The 6,764-nt window shown below is 40.6% G+C and overlaps 1 non-coding gene across 1 annotated transcript; it reads right to left on the bottom strand.

The window, feature by feature from the left end:
* Positions 1 to 6,442: 6,442 nt before the first annotated feature.
* On the bottom strand, positions 6,443 to 6,524 carry trnas-uga (transfer RNA serine (anticodon UGA)). Its single transcript has one exon. It is a non-coding gene; the product is annotated as a tRNA-Ser (tRNA).
* Between the last annotated feature and the right edge of the window lie 240 nt (positions 6,525 to 6,764).

The raw sequence follows: 6,764 nt of genomic DNA, 5'->3' as shown, positions 1-6,764 counted from the left end.
GATGGGGGGTGGGTGAGCTTCCAGTTAAGCAAGATCAGCCGTTGGGCTAACAAAGTTGTAAAAGCCACAGCCCGTCTTGTTGTAGCGGAGAGGTTAGTGTCAGGAACGGTGCCAAAAATTGCTGTTATTGGGTTAGGGGGGATGGTCTGGCTGTAGGCTCTGCTTATGGTGTCCAAAAGTTCGTAAATTCACACATTCTTTATCTTGCAATGAAAATGTTTTAGTCATTTGCAGTCTTGCCTCTGGTGGTGGTGAAGTGGGGTTACATGGTGATATAGCCTCTCCAAGAATGAGAAAACCTCAAAAGCCCCTCCAAGAAATGACCAGATGTTTGTTGTTAGTTTTTAACTCTTGTATTAGTTACCATAGAAACCTTCTCTGAGTTAAGATTAGAAGATTGTTACCACTTTTATGTCTGTATACTAAATATGAAGCCACAGCCAGTAGACTGAAAGACTGGGATCAGGAGAAAACTCGTGCTCATTAATGCTGATGTGGTCAAAAGTAATGAAAACAGTAATAGTCAATATTTTCTAAAAATGAACATAAACCTGTGTATTGGCATTCAGTCCTTAGAGAACATATTAAATTAAGAATGTAAAGGTAAATAAAATCATGTGGACAAAGCCTAACTTTATGTTTACAGTGTGTAGACAATATGTGCACAATTTGAGGATGAGGTCATAGTGGTCACGTTACACACTGAGGCTGTGGCAGTTTGTCACGCTGTGTGAGTTACATGGAAAGGAAAAATTGTACGTAGTATTACTGCTGACATTAATGCTGAATGGTGTTGGATGAGGTTAGGTTTAGGCATGATGGGATTTGGGAGCTTGGTTGTCCCTACAGTGATTTTCTCCATGGTGAGCTGTCAAACAGGAGGGTGATTGGATGCTAACAGCAGGCAACACTTACCTGTCACTGATGTGTCTGTTTTAATTGAGTTTATTGGCTCATTTTGTTGACGGTTGCATTAAAATTGAATTAAACTGTACTTGTCTTGTAGTTGCTGTAGGATTGATGATATGACCAAGTTTTTTAATAAAGTAAATCATGTTAGTTCAAAGATTACATTGTTTGAGTTGTGTTTGATGTTTTGATATAGTAGTGAGTGCACACATAAAGTACTTACCTTCTATTGATCTGTCTGTATTTCTCTTGACAGCCAGCAGAACTGGTTCATGCAGGAAGTGATTCTTGGCAAAGTGCAGCCAAATGCAGTGATTTCCTGGAGCCAGAACAGTTCCAACAACTTCCTTTAAAACTACTACTTGTTGCTGCCAGTTATGTACAGATTACATCAGATACAGTGTTTAAAGAGGCAGCCCAGTGTTTTTGTACTGCACTTTCAGAAAGCTGGGAGACTCAGAAGATACATGTTTTTTAATGGTTGAAATTGAAGAGTCAGAGGCTGAGAAATGTCTTTGAGTGTTTGCAAACCTGTAGTTGGTAGTAGTTTCTTTGGTCTGAATCAGTTGATGAGTTGGTAAACTTGATGCATTTTCCTCTTGGTTCATTTTCTTTTCACACAGAAAAAAATTGGGGGTCATCCCTATGTTCGCATTGCCCTATGTTCCCTCATTTTTCATCCCATCAATTAGGCCCTATGTTCCCTCAGGCCTACTACACAGGTATGGCCATTCCCTAATGCACATAACATGTTGTTGAACATGCACATAACATGTTGTTGAACATGCACATAACATGTTGTTGAACATGAGGGCTGAGGTTATATAGAGCTGTAGGAACATAGGGCTGTAGAAACATAGGGCTATAGGAACATAGGGCTGTAGAAACATAGGGCTATAGGAACATAGGGCTGAGGGAACATAGCACTGTAGAAACATAGGGCTATCGGGACATAGGGCTGAGGGAACATAGGGCTGTAGGAACATAGGGCTGAGGGAACATAGGGCTATAGGAACATAGGGCTGAGGGAACATAGGGCTATAGGAACATAGGGCTGTAGGAACAAAGGGCTGAGGGAACATAGGGCTGTAGTAACATATGGGCTGAGGGAACATAGACACGCTCCCCAAAAATCCAAGTGCATTATAATGCATCTTTACAAGCCACTTAATAATGCTCACTCAGTTATTGGTCAGGTATGTTTTGGGTGGGAGCAAGAACAGTAACACAGGAAGACAGTCCTGTAGAGGGTTCCACTGGCCAAATACAACATACTACATTGTGCTAGTTCAGGTTGGACCTTGAGTCATTCTCCAGCTAGTTGTTCCTCATCCCAGCATGCAAAGCACACCTGTCTACGGGAGCCAATTTGCTCAAACCTACAGGGTAAGCCTGGTAGTTGGGTCTGATTGAGGTCAGCTCATGTTCCCACCACAAAGGAACCACTCCAGAGTTTTTTGGGACCTGGGACAAGACCCACCAATGTTCCCACAATAGGAATATTCCCCTGGTTCCATGATAAGAGAGTCATGGAACCAGCTTGAAACTAAATGTTTACACCCTTTTCTCATGCTGTGATGGGAAAAAGCTGAGCTCCAGGTGTTTACAGGCTCTCTTGTGTTTCTGTGTAAACTCTGGCACCCTGACAGGTGTAACAGGAGCCTCTCTGTGACGCGCTGCCCTCAGAGAGCTGATGAAGACAATACTACACATTGTGCTGCAAAGCCAGTTTCACGTGGACTGCTATCCTACAGACAGTGTATAAGGTATACATATTATTGGACACTGTTGTTGCTCTCTATCTTTTCACTTTGGTGTTTTAAAATATCTGCTGTGAACAACCTTAAACAGATACAGCATCTGAAGGAAAAACAGATTAAATAAATGCTCCAGCTGCTGTGTTCCTGCTGGACTCAGACCAAAGTGTGACTGTGCCAATGTGTCACTGTGCTCCACTCTATCATTTTGTAGACCGTGCACAGACACAACCAGTAGTTACACGCTGAAATATGATGACATTTGAAATCACAAAGCACAATGGAGTCTTTGAAAAGGCAGTTTTTTTAGTGGCCTCATGCTACTGCTTTAAACACAGGAAAAGACAAAGAGAGGAGGCGTGTGGAGTTGTTCCAAAAGGACAAATGAATATGCTTGTGGGTTTACAGAGCCGTTGGGAAAGTGATAGCCGAAGTTTTATTGTGACCAGTGATGTCTTTTCCTTCTTTGTAACGTTTTTTCTCCCATGCCTTTCTGTAGTTTCTCATCTTTCTGCCGTATCAACTACAGTATCCATTACCTTGTGTTCAAAATAAAAAGAAATCAAAAACACAGTTATATAAAGATCCATTTTCAACTTGGAATCCATTACTTAAAGTGATGGTTCAACGTAATTTCGACCTAGTGTCATATGCACCTTTACGTCTATCTAAACACCGCCTCAGCCCTTTTTTTCATTTGGTCGCAAATTAGTGGAGTTAGAGCTATCAGCTGAATGGCTTAGTACAGGCGCTAATGGAACCAACAGTGTATCTGGTAAATGACCCCACTAATAATGCCTGGATTGTTATCAAACTTCTACAGTAGTACAAATAGGGTCTTTACTCATAAATCGATGCATTGGAAAGTTTGTAAGTACACCAGGAGTTTATTAAAATAACACTTACCTGATGGCTTTTACTCTGCAGCTACTGCTAAAGCTGTAAACATTGTCGAAATATTGCGTGATCACTGAAATACCATGTGGTCGTGCGAGATCCCGCACAGAGCACCTTCTTCACGATCTCGCGCGGCCACACTTTACGCCGAACCATCGCTTTAATCTTTTATCCATCATTTGATTGTTCCGATTTCTTAAACAAGTTTTCTTCCACACCAACAGGGTACAATTCATGTGCAGAGCCAAACCCACAATGAATTTATCCTTGTAACAGGTATTTTGTGTTTGTATCAAAGTCTGATATATCTCATTCCTCTGTGCTGTAGACCTCCATTGTTATCCAAAAACGATTAAAATACATCAATGAGCCAAACTGCTGTTCTCAGTCCCACTCACAACATTTCTGCTGCCAGAAACAGAGCTTGAACAACAAAACCTGGATTCATCCACCACTGGAAATAGTCCCCAACAAATGCACCATTTCCTTCTGTTTGAGTAAAGTTTTCTAAAAACTACAGTCAAAATTGCAGGTTCATCTTTTTTTTCAGAGTTGTTTTTTAGGGGTAATAAGTAGTAAGTAGTAAGAGCCAATGAGTCAGGGTCATATTACAACAACATATTTTATTCATGTTGCAATTATTACACAAAATCAGTGTATCTTACTAAAACAAGAAATTATTGTTTTTATAATTTATTGAGTTGGTATGTTGTTTTAAGAAGAAACTTCCATTAGGCATATACAAAAAAAGCAGCAACAATGATTGGTTAGACATCTTTTGATGGATGGATGGATGTATGGATGGATGTATGGATGGATAGGTAAGTAGCTAGATAGATACATGGACAGTGGGACAAATGGACAGATCTAGATTTGGATACGGAAGAAAAAGGATGAATGTCTAAGAAGTTCTGGTAATGCTTGTTTGTTGTAGCCTTTACAGTTTATTGATTCATTTTAAAATGTATGACCTTTTCCATCTTTATTGACATAAAGATGACAAAATTGATAAACCCCATAAATAGAATTTTAAAGTTATTTTGTTAAGTCTGACTTGCTATTTAAAAAATAGGAAAAAAATGAATAACTTAACAGGTGGTAAAAAAGTTTGGTTATACAAAGTTACCAATGAAATGCATCACATTTCCAGATGTTCATGTTTTTCTTGCTGAAAGTCAGCAGGGACATCTGCTGTGGTTCTATCTCCTTCTGTTTTTCTCTCTGTGTCTTTTCCTATCTGTTTTCACCATGTCCCTGAGTCAAGGCTGTCAGCTCCTGTTGTGACTGGAACACATCTTGTTTGTGGACACAGGGAGCCAGTTTCTAAATCTGACACAAAGTACATTGTGCTAGAAAATATATACACAGGGAAACATTATCCAGCATGTTGAGCCCAGTTGTGAGTCTACACTTAATATATTTTCATGCTTGGGATGAAGTGATCATATTGATTGGCTATGATCAATCACACTGTGAAACATTTTGGAATAGTATCATATGGAAAAATAATGCTCACATTTTGAAGTTTTATGGATTCAGGGTGAGGTTGTTTTAATAAAGTGATGTGAATATTACCTTTAGGTGACAAGATGAAGCAGTTCATCTAGAATAAGGCAAGTGATCATAGCAGGATTGTAGTCAAGATCACTCAAGTCAAGTCTGAGACCAAAAACATCACAAGTATATTTATATAATGTTATATAATGTAAAAGGATAAATTCACTGTTTGGCACAAACACTGAGAATTTACTTTATAGTGAAGTAGGAGACGCCTGTGTCCAGTAGTTAAATATTTGAATATTCATAGAGTTTGGATTGCTAATGAGGGAGATGGAGGAGATCAGACATGTTATTATTCCAACAGTGTTTGATATGTCTGATTACATGTCTTGAGGGGGTCTTTAATTATGACAGGGTGCATATGAAGCTCTGACATGTCACCTCTGCAGGCCTGCTATTGGCTGATACAGTGCTTGGGGGAGGGGTGTATTGTGAGTATTTTACCACCCCTGGTGTTTTGGGAGTGGGTGGGAGAGATACCTTAGTGGGTGTTTTTCCATGTGTGTGTGTGTGGCTGGATGGACAAAGACATAAAAATAAAGAGCTTAACAAGAAGAAAAAATGGATAAATGCTAAATGGGGAGAGAATCACACACAAGCTTGAGTGCTCTTCTCTCTCCCTCCCTCTCCTCCCGTCACACATGGTGGGCACTTCCTGCTGAGACTCCAATTTCTGTGGGAGATTAAATTAAGGTGGGGGTGGAGGGGGTCACTGAAGTGTGCAAAAAACACACAATCCACAAAATAAAGCTCTCCACATAGAAAATGCATTTGTTTAAGAAATCAGTCCTCATCCCTCCATTGGTCACCTCTGTATTTCCTTCCTTCCTTTCTTAGCTTCCATCTCCACATTAGAGCTTGTCCTGACTAAATGAATTAGGCTCAACAAACCCCTGTAAAAAAGACTGATCTCTGTTCAACACAATGCAGGTCGAATGTTTATGAGCTTGCCCGTTAAATGTCGGGGCTCTAATTGCAAAAGCGTCAGAGACAAAGAGCACAGAGCAGCAGAGAAGAATAGGAGGTGCTAGGTCATAAAACTGTGACATCAGGGTCCCTCACTTTATGACCTGTGGGGTTTCAAGGATTTATAGGGCACGGACAAGTGTCTTTGCTAGAGATAGGCGGGGGGACTCTGTGTCCCTGTGTGTGATTTAGAGTTTATCAGAGGTCACAGCCAGCCAGCAAACCTTTTGTCTGTCTCGTTGTTAGTGAGGAAACCACACTAATTACTTCCACAGGAGGCAGGATGTCTCACTTGACAGCAGCAACAGACAACAGTGAGTGTGTGTGTGTGTGTGTCAGAGAGGATAAACAATCGCTGCGAGCAGGGTTCGAACCTGCGCGGGGAAACCCCATTGGATTTCAAGTCCAACGCCTTAACCACTCGGCCATCACAGCTGTACACACAGCTCCTTGCTCTCACCTCTGCTTACATCCTTCTGCTGATGTTCTTGTTTTTTTCTGTGAGAAATGCAGTGGCTCCTGGCTCATAAATCATTAGGATTGTCATTTTTTGTAGATAAAGTAGGTTACTGCCATATTTCAACATTTTTATGACCTCAGTACATGAGCAAGGCCTACCAACAGCATAAGCCTCTACTGCAGTTATTGAAAACATGGTACTTATGGTGTGTTCAT

The sequence above is a fragment of the Scomber japonicus genome, chromosome 18 (assembly GCF_027409825.1).
Source record: "Scomber japonicus isolate fScoJap1 chromosome 18, fScoJap1.pri, whole genome shotgun sequence".
NCBI classification, from domain to species: Eukaryota; Metazoa; Chordata; class Actinopteri; order Scombriformes; family Scombridae; genus Scomber; species Scomber japonicus.
Note: the sequence above shows the minus strand (reverse complement) of the source record. Positions and strands in the feature narration are given on the sequence as shown.